The following is a 15,499-nucleotide window of genomic DNA, read 5'->3' on the forward strand; positions in this document are numbered from 1 at the left end:
CAGAAATAAAAACGCCTAAATGCAGGACTTTTGCGATGCCTAGAGCTAGTGCAGAGCTGGTGTATATGAACAATCTAATGCTGTTGCCTGGCCGAGAGTGGACATTTGGTGGAGAAGAGTAGAAATTGGTGACCACTGTTTTTATACATTGGAAGCAATGGAAGGATGAGGTTTAAGCAAGCTGATGTTTATGTGTCAATATTTGCTTAATTGCTAGGTCTTTTGTCTATTACATTTGTACCGAATTTCAGGAGGGATGCCAGGTGCTGGGGACACGGTGCTGATTTACGTGGTCACTCCGTTCTCCCTCTCCTCCCCGTCATTGGAATCAAGATCTGCTTCCTGTTCCCCTTGCCAGCAGCCCAGCCCAAGCCACAGCTGTCTCTTGCCTGCTATATTCCCATAGCCTCCTAGTCTGCCTACTTCTGCCTCACCTCACTCTAGCCCATTTCCCACAGAACACACAAATATTTTATTTTATTAAAGATGGATTTATTTGCGAGAGAGAGCAGGGGGTGGGCAGAGGGAGAGGGAGAGAGACTCTGAAGCAGATTCTCTGCTGAACACGGAGCCTGACGCAGGGCTCCATCTCGCGACCCCGAGATCACAACCTGTGCTGAAACCGGGAGTCGGATGCTCAACCTACTGAGCTGCCCAGATGCCCCCAGAGAAATATGTTAAAACACCAAGTGACCACATGACTGTCCTGATTACAGCTTCATGACTGTCCTGATTACAGCTTCAGTGGCTCCTGGTTGCCCACTGCACGTGGTCCACGAGCTGCCATGTAGCTCAGAAGGCCTGGCAGGGTCCCGGCCACCCCATCAGGCTCTTCTCTCCTGACATCCCTACAACAAGGTCTGACTGTCCTGACCTGACCACCCAGAACAGCGCCCACAGCTTGGGGTCTGTCCTTCAAGCCTTCCCGAGCGGATTCCCACTGTCTGGAATGTTCTCACCTTTTCTTCTCTCACTACCTTGTCCTTGTGCTGGCCCTGCATCGACTCATCCGCCCCTTGGGTTGGCGGGTTTCTCCCTGGGGGCCTTTGCCGGACTCCCGGTGCAGGGGAGACGCTCCCCTCAGGAGAAAGGCGCAGCCCCGCACCCCGCTATCTCGGCTCTGCCGGCATTTTACTGACCTTCTCTCCCCACACCCACCCCTCGGCGTCACATTCAAAAGAAGCAGAAGATGGATGTCCAAAAAGCATTGAAAAATAATTTTAATCTTTTATGAAGCTGTTTGAAAAATGCCAAAGAGACATTCATTCCTAACGTACTGCAGAATTTTAAACCCCCCTCCGCTCCATCTCTGTCTCTCCGGACCTCTCACAGCGGGGCAGAGTCACAGTGCTCGCTCTCGCTCTTCCCTCCCTCTCAATACTCCCCCAGCCACTCGAGCACAGCCCTTGCTTGTTTTTCTCCCCTTCTCCCACTTTAACATTTCTGGATTTCCACTCGCAAGTAACTCTCCTCACTTTCATGCTTGTGTTTCAATTAACAAAGGACGAAGTACCAACATTCCGACGACCACTTACACCCACCACGGTTTAGAGGGTGGTTAGCATCTGCCCCGCGTGCTTCCGCTTTCTGCCCTTTCTGACGGCGGGGCTGGTGGAGGAGGTCCTGGCTCGGTGGTCAGGCAGGGATCATACTGGAGAAGTGGTCTAGGGAAGGGTGGAGACTAGGGGGGACCAGAGCAGACCCCCTGAGGAAAGAGATTCTTCTCAAGAGCTGTGACTTCGGACTGCGCCGATCCCCTCGCTGTTCCTGGCACTTGGAAGGGGGACCAGCCCCACCACCGAAGGAAGAATGAACAAAAGGAAAGAACGTGCGCCCCTGTTACCAGAGCTCCTGAGTTTATCAGAAGAAGCCTGTCATCTGAGTTTTAATGAGAGCTCTGAGTTTTAACTGTCGGATACTATTTCATGAAGTTGTAAAAATTCACTGTGGGCCAGGTGCCCGCACTGGCAATCACGGACCTCTGACTTAAACTTGCTAGGCCCCTTGAATTCCCTCTCTGCCTGAGTTCACCACTACAGACAGGCAAGGCCAGAGGCTCCTTATTTTTAGAAGGCAGGGAGGGCGTGGGGGGACGTGTGTGTGGCGGGAGGCTGACGTTCTGCTCATGTTGCTCTGTACCTTTCAGCTCAAATGCCTCTGCTCCTGGGTGGGGTCAGAGCAGAGAAAAGTGGACCCCAGAGGGCCAGGGTGGGAGAGGAGGAAGCCAAGGCTGGGCTGAGGCCGATGCTCCTATGTCCGGTCAGTCTCAGCAGCGCCGCCTAGAAGCAGGCGGAAGTGCCATCGGGGGGGCACATCAGCTCTCCAGGCAGAGGGGAGACTGAGTGCTTGCTGTTTGTTTTTTTCTGAGAAATCTTGGTCCTATGGGAACTTCTTTGAAGTAATCACTTCTCAGAGCCAATTAGTATCTAGCTGCACTGTGTGGAATGGCCCAGAGAGGGGTGGGGTGGGCTGACTGTCTTGCTGTGGCAAAGGTGGTGGGCGGCAGGTGGGGAGAGGGAGCATAGCTGTCCTGGAAGGGATGCGGCAGTGTGCTGCCTTATTAGGGTGGCTCCCCTATGGTACAGGCCGCCCCCAGCCCTTGCCGTTTTGTTTTGTTTTTTTTGTTTTTCCACCAGGAGTGTGACCCCAGGGGAGCTTGACAGAAGGCCACTGGGCCTGGAAGCCTTGGGAGAAGGCATCAGAAGGCAGGGTAACTGGGGAGCACGACCCAAGCCCCAGTTGATTCTTATCGGCTGTGATCTTAGCAAGTCATTCACCTGTCTCAGGCTCCATTTCCTTTTTGCTAAAATGGGGACATCGGGCTGCTGACCTGGCAGTCCTGTTGTGAGGATGAAGCAGGTGCCAAGGCCCTTTGGGAAGGCAACGGGAGGGCAGATTACTTAATCTTCTTAAGCTCCAGTTTTCTCTCATCTCTAGAAGGGGTCATGTCAAGTAGGAGGGCATGTAAAATGCTTGACATGGGGTGAGGACTAAAGAAATACGAGTCTCTGTTATTATTTTTTTAAGATTTATTTATTTTAGAAGGGGGAGGGGCAGAGGGAGAGGGAGGGAGAGAATCTCCAGCAGAGATTCTGCTGAGCACGAAGCCCAAGGTGGGGCTCAACCTCACAACCCTGAAGTCATGACCTGCGACAAAATCGCGAATCAGATGCTCAGCCAGCTGAGCCAGCCGGGTCCCCCAAAGTTTCTGTTATCATTAACCTGGCAGCACACATAGGTATATAGACTGTGGCCCCCAAACAGCAAGTTCCAAGTTCCCGTAATGACAGGAAATGCCCACAGGGTACCACAGTGAGGTTTCCGGCTGGATGGGTGGTCTTGGGTGGGGATGTGCTGACAGGTGAATGGAAGCAGGATGCTTGCAGGATGGGGTCCAGGTGACCTGGGCTTGGAGTGGAAAGGAGAGAACAGGGGGCAAGAAGGAACCCAGAGCAGAGCAACCTGCTTAGAGAAGGATGGGGTCAATCAAGGCAGGGTCCAGGGGCACCTCAGAGATTACTTTTTTTGAGGATAAGACTCAATGAGAGTGAAGTGGTTTGGAACTAGCCTCTCCAAAATGTGCCTCTTAGGCAGGTGGCTTATTTTGAGCTGAAGACAATCAAGGCCCAAAAGACTCAGAAAGAGCTTTTTACTTCCTCCTTAACTGCCTCTAAGCATTTAGATGGAAGCTGTGCTGCAGGAAGGGGGCCGTGAGCAGAGACAACTACAAAGACTCTGGGCCAGGTATGGGGAGCTAGGGTGCTGTAGGCCTGTTTGTGCAAAGTCCTGTCCTGTCCTGTTGTCTCTGCTCCAGTGAAGAGCTCTTGTTTACCAAACATTTGCTTTTTCCATCCTCCTATGAACTGTCTTCCTCCTCCTTGAAGCCCACACCTTACCCTCTCCTGCTTCGCTTAAGATAGCGTATAAGCCTCAACTGCCTGACTGTCTTTGAAACTCTCCTGTCTATGTGAGGCTCTTGTATGTAGGAAATTAAATTTGTTTTTCTCCTGTTAATCTGCTTTATGTCAATTTAATTAATAGAGCAGCCGAAAGAACCTAGAAGGGTAGAGAAAAAAATTTTCCTCCCCGTAAGAGGAAGAAGCTTAGTGCCAGACAAGTGAGGGCCAAAACTGGGTCCAAGCCCTGGACTCCAGACCCCTGGTCCAGGACTCTGTTCTTAGCCCCCACAGAGGGGATGCCTTGAGGAAGTCCAGGGTATGGATTTCACAGCCACTTCTATATTGTGATTCTCTCTTTGCCTAGAGTTACCACAAAAGGGAGGACTCAGCCCTGGACTCTCCCTTCCTCCATTCACTGTCCCAGCAGAGACCCTCCAGGGAGCCAGTGTGGTTGTGCCTTTACTGTGTTGACATGGGATTTGGCCCAGGGAAAATAGGTGCCTTCTGGCCTAGAGTAGCCTGGAAGGAACACACAGGGGCATTTGAAACCTTCAAGCTGGTAGGCTTGGGCTCCTGAGAAGCAGGGTAAACAAACCTGGGCCCAGGAGGAAACTCATTCTTTCTTTTCCCTGCCTTTCAAACTCATCAAAGTCAAGTTCTCAAAGCCTTACTATCTCACAAGTGCCTTCAAATGGGCCTCATTGTTTTATTTATTGTGCTTATCACAAGTACAGGCAGCCTGGAGATTTCGGGGCCAGTCAAGACCTCTTTCAGGGAGTGTTGACATTTCTGGGGGATCTGAATGGTCCTTTGGGTCTTTCTTTCCCTGGGCAGGCCTGATTCAGAGAGGAGGTGCTAATGGGGGTTTCCCAGGTGGGTCATTCCTGCCCCACTCTCCATGCCCAGCAGGCCGCGGCACATGTCTCCAACCATGCTCCACTGTGCCCAGATAGCTAGAACTGTGTGCGGCTCAGGAACACGTCCCAGCAGCCAGCTTTCCCCCTGGACCCTCCTAGCCCACTGGGTAGGGCTCAGCAACAGCACTGATGAGAGTTTCTGTAAACTTCTAATGACATAACATGCAATAAATATGAACTGAGTGCCTACTGTGTGTGTGTGTGTGTGTGTGTGTGTGTGCATGTGAGTGTGTCAAGTAGTGGGGGGATAGAGAGATAAAGGTGGGCTGCCCTGTGATTATCATAGCCCACTGGGGGGAGAAGGAGACAAGCACTAGTCACCCACCACCTGGCCGGCTGGGCCAAGTGCCCTGTTCAGAGGCAGGGAGTGCAGGTGAATTTGGTGGATGAATGGTGGGCAGTCTGGTGCTGCAGAAGGAAAGACATTGTCAGGAATGGGCGGAAGATGGGGTTGGGCCAGACCATGGGAGCCTCAGATTCACTCTGGGGGCCCCTGGGCTCACCTGCCAGTTTTGAGGAGCATCTTTAGGGTTGCTGTGTCCCGGGTGGGCACACGGCTTGACACTGTGCCAGGGTCACATGCTTGGCAGTTCCTGAAGGGACTGCTGACAGAGAAGTCTGGCCATGGGCTTTGCCGGACATCTGCCCCCCTCCCATTTTTCTGTGTAACTGGTACACCATAGAGAGTGATGAATCCTCGGAGCTTTCACCGGCTTCCTCTGGAGTGGGCTCAAAGTGGGTGCCCACATGCCCTTCCAGGCGTCGTGGCGTGGCCGCAGATAGAGCCTGGGCTGGCTGTGGAATCTTGGCTGACCAGTTCCCCCCACCCCCGCCCTCCCCGAGTCTGGGTATTGTCTTTGCAATGTGGTCGATGCTGCCTTTTTTGCCAACATGACATAATGTGTATAACAGTACTCTGAAAAGCTGTATTATCCAGATGCAAAGTATTATTTTTTTCCTTTCCTTTTACTATCTTCTCATCGATTCTTAACCTGCCCTGCATTTGGGCCAGGACCAAAGACCTGTCTCCTTCCATATCGTAATGGCTGTCTGTTGTGGAGGGCAGATCGGATCACCTCTGTGTTTTAGTGATTCCGGGAAGACTGGAGGCTGGAGAGGTAAAGAGTCCTGGGCTTCGTCAGTAATGAGCAGAGCGGCTGTGTCTGGGCCAAGGAGAAGATGCTGGAAGTGGACAGGGAGTTTTTATTGATGTCATTGAAATCTCCTACCCTCTCCTTCTCTTCCTTCAAATGCATAATGTCCCCAAACACCTTAGTACCCCTCTTCTCCTTTCGGATTCCTGTATTCCTCCATTCTGAATGATTCAGCTTGCACGTTCTCTCTCCCCGAAGCATTTCTGGATTTTCCTAGGCAAGTGGCTTCTCATCCTCCATGACACTTGTTGGCTTCTCTCTCCATGACGCTTTTCCATGGTGCTCTGTATTGGAGTCATTTGTGGAGATTTCCTGTCCTTCCTGCTTGCTTTGAGCTCCTCCAGAGAAGGTACCCTATCTTCTGGACCTTTGCGTCCCTTTGTCAACATGCCTTGTGCTCAAGCCACCTCCATGAATCCCGGAGGGATTAGGAATCTTCAGGAAACCTCGGTGAGATCCAGGGCTGGGCTGGACGCCAAGGCATGTCCTCCAGGAGCTCGCTCTCTAAGGCAGCTCCACACCTGCTCAGTTCTGTAAAACGTGTGTCTTGCTGAGTCCAAGGGCAGGGGACTGGCCAACCTATGTCTTCCTGTCAGCCATTCCTGTATCCCTGCCCTGCGCCATGGGCTGCTCTGAGTTCCTTTGTGCCTGATCCATTCCATTCCAGTAGTAAGGCTAGAAATGAGAGCTGCCTGGCTCTCAGGGGCTAGGGAGAGATAGGGTACAGCAGAGGAGGTAGATGTGGGGGGTATTGAGGAGGAGACCAGGTGCCCTTACAGCATGGAGTCTTCTCTCCTGTAAGGAGCCCCAAACCCCTGCCCGATCCGGAGAAGTGAGGGAGCAGTCCCCCCACCCTTCTTATTCCTGGCCCTTGTAACCCCCTGAGCTCCTTCTTTGTCCTGCTGAAATAATGGCTTGTCAGAGAGACACGATTATTACTAATTGCTAGATTGCTTTGAGCCTGTTGTTCCCAGACAGGCGAGGCGGGGCCTGTCTCCGCAAGCGCGGGGGTGCCTCTGGGTGACCTCCTCCTGGAGAGGGAGAAGCCAGAGCAAGGAGAGTGAAGAAACGAGAAAGACAGGCTGTGGTCCTCATGTGCCTCCTGGTGTATAGCTGGTGGTCCTGGGAATCAGGACGATTCCAACAAATGCAGGAACCCCCGAAATCACTCATCTCTACCCCAAAATACCTCTCCGTGCAGGTGTTCTATCCTCGGTGATTCACACGGGTAAGTGCAGGTTCTCAGTGAGCAGCAGACGCAGCGGGGAGCCCCAGATGGGCAGGCTCCCCAGTCCAGCTATCGTGGTTGTGTGTACACGGATACCCACGTGTGCAGAGACGGGCAAACATCTAGAGATTTGGTGGTGATAATTAATTGCACCCCTCTTCCCACCAGTTTCTGAGTCAGGTGGAACACACACAAAAGGTAGACAGTGACCAAAATTTTCCTGTATTTCATCTGTTTTTAAAGACACGTATTTCCACATTTCTGAAACTGGGGGTGGGTGTGCGTAATCAGCCACGTATTAGCAACATATAATGAAATACTAGCTTTATTGCCAGCAGAGTTGGCTTGAAGAAACGAGGCCCACCAGGGCTTCTTCCCCTTCTCTCCTGCATGGAGGCTGCTGAGTCCCCAGCCACGAGCCCAGAGACCTGCAGGCCAGCCTGCTCTTCTGAGCAGAGGCTCCAAGGAGGCCAGATGAGGATGTTCTGACCAGCCTGGGCCATGCAGGCTCCGTGCCCCTGCCTTCTCCCTGTCTTCCATTAAGTAAGGAGACAAATGGGTCAGGGAAGGGAGGCAGATGAGGAACAGAACAGAGTTTTTTCCCCACTCTTCCCTGGCGGACAGAACTTCCCAGTGTATGAGTCAGAGCGGGAACACAAGAAATGGTTTTCCCTCGAGGATGGATACCTCGGGGGTACCAGTGAATGGGGTGAATGGGTGAAAACACACAAATACTTTTACACACAGACGATGTACATATTCAGTTGTGCATTACAGAAGCAGGATCAGTCGGATGAGGACATACTTGTGAATGGTTCCTCATGTGATGTTTTCATCATTGGACACGTGCACAGACGCCCAACGAACACATACACTCACATGGGGACACACACACACTCAGGTCTTCCCACGTGGGCATGCACCTCCTGGATGCTGGCCAGCGTTGTCCTGAGTCATTTGACAGTAGAAGACAGAGTACACGGGTCTGCTCAGAGGCCACTTTATGGAACTACTTAAGCCAGAGGGCTGCTGTGGGCTGAGCGCTGGTGAGTGGCTGGCATCCGGCCTGTCCCTATGGTCATCTCTTCCAGCTCACTGCAGGTCTGGGTGTCCTGGTGCTGGCTTTCAGCCTTCCAGAGGACTTTTGGACAGGTTTGCCTATTCCCAGTTGTCCCACGTCCTGGGAAAAAGCCCTGTCACCACACCCTCTCCTTCCTGAGGCCCCTTAAAGCCCGCCCTCTGCAGGCTACGTTAGCAGGGCCCCTGGAAGGGCTGGATGCCTCCGGCTTCACCTCTGAGTTGTCAATGGAGGAAGCCAAGTCACCTCTAAAGGAAGCTCTGGTGCCACCATTTAACTTGATCTCCTCAAACCCTAACTCTGTACAGATGCGCTCCCTAGTGACGCACACCCTGGGAGCTCTCCGTGCCTCTCTGGCATCGCTGGGCTGTGCTTACCTACTTCTCAGTAGGCTGGAGGCACCCCGTGGACAGGGGCCATGCCTTCTGATAGAATTAGAAGTGTCTGGAGCCCGTTTGGAACTGACATCTAGAGATCTCCCCATGCACCCCCCCACCCCAATCTAACCTTTAGAAACCGATGAGGTTTCTAATGCCTGAAGAGAGGCAGTGACTTGCCCAGAGTCAACATACCTGACCAGGGTCAGAGACAAACTCCCAGCCTCCTATGTGTGTGTGGCTGTGTGGTTAGAAGCTGAACGGTGAGCTCTTTCTGTGTGTGGACTCTGTGTGTGTCTGTGTATGTACCTGTGGTGCTAGGCACCTATGGGCAGTGGCGTTAGTGTCCCTGGGTGTGTTTCCATCTGCGGGAAGCTATGGGGATATGCACGTGAATGCTTATGCGTGCCGATGAGCTTCTGTATGCATTTACACACACCTAATTATGAATCTACCCCGGGTTCTGCATGTCTGCGTGTGTCTGAGTGTGTATACTCACTCGTGGGTAGCTATGTGTGTAAAAGTCTCCTCTTGTTTGCCTGGGCAGGTGTATACCAGCTGTGTGTATCCCTTTATGTGCACATCCATATTGGGCATTTCTGGTCTGCACCTGACCTTGGTGTCTGTCCATGTAAATGCTGTATGTGTTTGTGGTCACATGCGTGTACTTATGGAGTGCTCTGGCATTTCCCACCTGCGGGCAGCGTGCTCACCTTTGTGACTCGGGCAGCATGAGCCCTTCTGCTCAGTCCTCGTGGTCCCTGGGGGCAGCCCAGCTTCTGGTGCCGTCTGCTTCCTCGGTCACTCGACCAGGAGCCTGCGTCTTTCCACTCAAGGAAATGTCGCTTGGACCCCCATGCAGGCTCAAATCATGTAACCTTTAATGTTTCCTCTCCTGTGGGAACCATTCAATTTCCAGCCTCTCTGGGGTCCCATTTGTGTGATGTCAGGCTGAGAGTGAGACTGTGACCTGGTACAATTTTTCCAAAGCAGTGTGACTCCATGCCCAGGAGGGTGGCTCACTGGGTGGAACTTTCCATTGGCTTGGCTAACTGAGCCTTTCTCATAGGACAGCCTCAACTTCAGTGTTCAAGCCCCCGGAAGCTTTAAAGTCCAACCCTCCACGTTAGGGATGAAAACACTGATGCTCCAGGAGGAAAAGGGACTTGTTGTCGATCATACATTTACTCTTGGACTCTAGTCCAGTGCTCTTTCCCTCATTTGCATCAGGCAAAAGCAAACAGGGGAAACGGATGGCTTGCAGCCCACCAAACATTCATATTTACCTTGCACAGTGTAGAGCTGTCCAGGGCTAGTCCCTTTGCAGACAGGGACCACATTCCCATCACCCCTTGCATGAACATGGGTCATGTGACTGAATTCTGAACACGCAGTATGAACGGAAGCGATGGGTATATTAATTCCAAACCTTATTCATAACAACCTCCGGGGCATGTATTTTCCTAGCCCTCACTTGCTGGCTGAAAATGACAGCCCAGAGGGAGCATGGCGTAAGCACACATGGAAGGAGGCAAAGTTGTTACCAGCACCCTAAAGAAAAGACTCTGAAATCCCATCTCACTGACATTATCTCTAAATCACAGGACACTGTAGATTGGGGTCCCTTCTTTGGTCACTTGGAGCAGCCCAACCCTGGAGGGAAAGCCGGAATCACCATGGCGACTATTCCTGCAGCGTCTGATAAAATTAATGGCTGTACTCATTACAGCACTTCTGGCTGTCCTTTCAGCAAATTTCACTCTTCGAAGGGATCACTGGCTTTTCTCATGATGCCCAAGAATCATCATTTAAGATTATGGATAGAATCAGCTCTCCGCACATACCTCAGCCCTTCAAGCCAATGCCTTTGCCCCTTAGAGGACTGATTGATGTGACATTTGGTGACCAGGAGCTTATGGTTGATTTTCTCTCCGCAAACCCTCTCTCAGCTCAGGAGACCCTGGCTCTTCCCAAATGGTCCCGACGAGATTTTTCTCTGTTTCAACCCCATGAGCCGCAGGGAGTAGATTCTGCTACTACAACCCGGGTCAGGGCTAATGATCTCAGTAAATGCTTCTGAGGATTTCCTCCAAACCAAGCCCTCTGAGTTGGCCGTTTATGCCATTCTTGGAATTTCAGCCCTGCTAGAGGCAGTGGCAGGGGCAGAGCCTACAAAACAACATGATAGTGGGCAAGGACCAGGGGTCAGAAGATCACTGAGCTCTGCTCACTCAGCAGAAGTCCTCAGCCAACAAGTATGCTGCAAGCACGCACAGAAGGCATGCCACACTCCTGCTCCGACACCTTCCATGACTCCCTGTTGCTAAGTCTTTAGCTAGCAATGGTCCATTGCTAAAGAGCCAAACTCTTTAGCTTTCCATTTAGATTTAGGATTGTCACAGCCAGGTTCCATTTTATCCCTTGCCACCTCTGCTTCCCCATCCCCACACCTACCTTCACAACAGCCTACCCAGGACCACAGCAGCTCCTAAATATGCTTTGACCTTTTATATTCGGGTTCTTGGTTCACTTTTCCTTCTGCCTGGAATACCTCTCCCCTGTTCTTGGCTTATTAATTTCCTTTGCATTCTTCTAGACCTGGCTCCTTGTCTCTTCCTCCATGAAGCCTCCTGTGACTTTCAACCCAACCTCCAACTTAGTTAGGAACACCCTCCCACTTAGATCACATATGCCCTTTGTAGAGTCGTTTTACACATGTTACAGTTGGTGGTTGTCTAGCCTGAGACAAGATGCTTGAGGCCGGGGAGCAGGTCTTAGTCGACCTTGTGCCCCCGGCATGCGGCCCAGCACTCGGCATTTAGCCCGTTCGTGCCACAATGGGGTGAGGCCTATTTGCTCACCTTGGTAGGGCGAAGGGTGCTATAATGGGGGCTCGGGCGAAGGTCTCTCCTGTTGCCTCTGCTTCCATGGCTCTCCGTGGACCAGCTCTTTAGCATGGGAGATGACTGATGGATTGGGAACAGGACTGTTATGCTTTTGTGAGCAGAGTCAGGCACTGGAGAGTAAGAGGAGACCAGAGGCCCGAGGTCCGGCAGCCCCAGAGAAGCAAGTGAGGAACATCAAGTGCATGGCCAGGAATCAGAGCTGGGGCCAGTGGATGAAGTCTTGTATTTCATCAGTTCTACATTTGCTCATACTGGAACGGCTCTGAAGTCAGAATGGCTCTCACCGTGGACGGCGTACCCTAGTGTATCTGGCAGCGTGCTTTTCTTTCTTCGCGATACATAATGGGATGGCACATTTTAGAATTGATGTCTTAGACTCGATGGACTAGGTTAACTTACCTATTCTCAGAGGTCGGGGCTGGGACACGGATGCTGAAGGAAGCCAACGCCGGAGTCCGATGGGAACTTCAGCAGGAGGCGGAGCCGGGGCTCTGGGGAGCAAGGGAGGCATCTGAGAGAGGAAACAGGAAGCAGGGCAGTAGTTTGGTGTCTCACTGCGGCTGTGCTGCTTTTAGCAGAAGGAAGCTGGGCTTGCCTGTCACGGTGAGCTCCCCTGGGTGGTAAAACTCCAGAAGGGTGATTTTCACCCCCTCGCGTCTCCCGTCCACCTTCCACACGGGACTCTCCATCTCCCTTACAAATCTCTTTCCACAGGCCCGCTTTGGATGGGGAGATGGAGCAGGAGAGTGGATGGAGGCGGGAGGCAGGGCCAGCGGATGGGTAGATGATGGCTCTGGGAGAATGTCAAGTACAAATCACTGACTCTCAATAGGCTGCAAGGTTCCACTGGTTCCTGGGAGCCTTTCAAGAACAGGTTGCTGCTGCGTCTTTAACCCAGACTGATGAAGCCACTGTTCCTCACCTAGGGCTGGGAATCACTGGCTGAAAGTGTTTCCTAAATATTTAATGCTCATCATGGAGGGCAGACTTCAAAATGCAAATTGTATGGTGAATCCCTGACTTGGAGAAATAAAATAATTTACATAGAAGAAGCCCTTTCAGTGTGCAAAGCACTTTCACAGTGTGTGGTTCTGTTTGCTTCTCGGAAGTAGGCAGGCACATTGCTATGATAATGCTCATTTCACGGAGGAGAATCGAGGGCAGGAGGTCAAGCAACCTCAGAAAGGAAGATGATGTTCAACCTGAGTGATGGAGGAGACACTACCCTTGGCCCCTTGGTCCCCGTAAAGCTAGGGGTGGATGTTCGGTGAGGGAGAGAAGAGAGGGAGCCCAGAGTCAGCAGGGACAGGTAAGAACCGGGCTGACGTCCAAGTGGTTTTAGCAGATGGAAAGCCATCTTTGGAATCAGCTGAGGAGACCCGCTTCTTGGAGGGACTGAAGAGATGGGGCAGAGGGAAGTCAAGGTTTTCCCGGAGAATCTGTGTTGGTGAGGACAGTGAAGTCAAGGCCAGAAGCTAAAAGGATTATCCCCGGGATGCTAAACAGCGAGGTGGTGGCTTTTCCAGGGACTTGGCAGAGAGCAGGGAGGCCAGAAGGGGGGCTGCAGAGGGACTCAGCAGAGGAGAGGAGCCTCAGAAGCACAAGCAGGGCCTGGGTGAGAGCAGGGCCCAGGGGAGGGAGACACAGCAGAGCTCTCCGGGGACCGGGAAGCTGGACGCACATGGCTGGGCGTCCTTGGTACCTGGCAGTCCCTCTTCTTGTCTGGCCCAAAGTCAGCTCTATGACCTCACGGCAGAGGATGAGAGAGCAAGGGGTGGTGGGCAGCAGAAGGGTTCCTGGACTGGAGTGTGGTGTCCCTAAACGGGGAGGTGACTGCAACCGGGTGCCACGGACCCCACGAGACAGGTCATGCCCCTCCGTAGAGTGAACAGAGTATTGCCCCAGGAGGTGTCAGGCAAAACCACGAGCTCCTTGTCAACCCAATAGATATGGCCCTCTTGGGGGGCAGCTCCCAGGTCAGGCTTGGGTCCCAAATAGCCGGCAGCTGCAGCCGCACATCCTTGTCCCCCGCCTGCCTGTCTTGTCTTCTTTTTAACGAATTCTGAATCATAATGAAAATTTTCCTTGGATGTACTGTATGCCTGACAATCAAATCACTACTAAATCAGTTCTTTGCAATCAATGTTTTTCTAATGAATTTTGCATTTCTAATGGCAGGACCTGACACTACCTGTTTATTGTGTCTTGCCCTTGGCTCCTTCCCCTGCCTCCTTGCTGGAAACAAAAGGCAGAGGATGCTGTGGGAGCAGCATCTGTGCCGGCCTGGTCACAGTTTGTCTTTCTCAGCCCCATCTCGATCTCTCCGCGCCCTTTTCCTCAGCAACCCTCGCTGGGAAACCTAATGGGGTGTTTCCGGAGTAATCGGAATGATTTACGTGCCCTGCTAACCAAGTTCATCAGGAAAAACCTCAGCACCCAGCGGGGTTCACCCCTTCCGTCTGTTCCACGCTAGACGAGGAGGGAAGGAGTGGACAAGGGATGTTGAGGAAATGGTGGGGATGTCACCCCCCTCCCCCCAGCTCGCACCCTCCTGAGCCCCCCACACCCTCCCAAAGCACACAAGTGGTGTTGGATTAGATGCAAAATCATTTTCCATGTCAGACTTCTGCGGGATTTCTGGGCCACAGAACGCACCCACTAATGAAGTAAACATTGCGGGGGAGGCAGGAGAACCACTCCCAGACCAGGGCTGGTTCCCAAGGCCCCTATTCCTGAATGAATGCATGAGCGAGAGCATGAATGAATGAATGAATGAAGACACGGATGTGTAGGCCAGTGTTTCAGAGACGTGGCTTGGGCAGACTCTGCCCTAGAAACCCAGACCCACTGTGGTAGACACAGTGCCACACCCCGCCCCCTGCCAAGTTCTAGTCCCTGAACCCTGTGGGTAGCAAATTAACCAGCTGACCTTGAGAAGGGGGAGTAAGCTGAATTATCCAGATGGGCCCAGCGTAATCACAGAGGCCTCAGAGGTGGGAGCAGGAGGGAGAAGAGGTCCGCTTGGTGCCATGTGGAAAGCGCTCAGCCTGCACTGGGGGCCCCAGGGCAAGGAATGCAGGAGGCCCCTAGTAGCTGGAAAAGGCAAGATCCAGGCTGGTTTCCCGCTTGTTCCCTAGACCCTGGCAACCTGTCCGTTCTAGCCGATGACACTTCTTTCAGACGTTTGACCTCCAGAACTGTAAGACAGCAAGTCTGTGTTGTTTCTGGCTATGAGGTGTGTAGAAACTCACCAGAGCAGTGATAGGAAACTAATGCAGAAATGCTTGTAGGTGTCCTGAATCTGGCTGACCTGACGGAGGGCTGCGTGAGGTACCTCATACTTGTTCTAATAGACCGTGAAAGTACTGTCTTTAATGAATATACGTGCAAGATATAGTCAGAGCCCAGGAAGGGGGGCCCGGCAGGTGTGGGGAGCCCCTGAGCAACTCCCCGGTGCACGTGTTCATTTGTGGGCCTTCAAGGCGAGGAGGCCAGCCCTCTCCTCTGGGCCCCTCAGATGCTGATGGAAGGTAGGGAAAGGGCCCTTCTCCCCTTTGGGTACTACCCCCACCCAGCTCCCGCCTTCCATGTGCACCTTGGGTTAAGAGCAAAGTCTGCAGTGAGCCGGGCTGAGGCTCCGGCAATTTGCTCCCTCATCTTGAGCCGCGCATCTGCATCTTTGCAGAGGGTATCCTCCCCCCCCAGTGGATGCGCTGCCACCGTCACTGAGAAAACAGAAGCTACCGAAAGAGCTCTTCCACACACTTCTAGGGCTGCAACTGTCCCCACATGGGCATCTGCCCCCTCGGCCTTTCCACATGCTACTGTGTAAGGCACCAGAATCCCTTTCCCTCTCCCCTCCAGCACGCCTTTCCTCTCTTAGATGTCACTGATTTTTAACTCTCTATGGGACCATTCCCATTGGCTTGTTCACACGCTG

The sequence above is a fragment of the Mustela putorius genome, unplaced genomic scaffold (assembly GCF_011764305.1).
Source record: "Mustela putorius furo isolate JIRA1106 unplaced genomic scaffold, ASM1176430v1.1 tig00000460_pilon_pilon_pilon, whole genome shotgun sequence".
In the NCBI taxonomy this organism is placed as follows: Eukaryota; Metazoa; Chordata; class Mammalia; order Carnivora; family Mustelidae; genus Mustela; species Mustela putorius.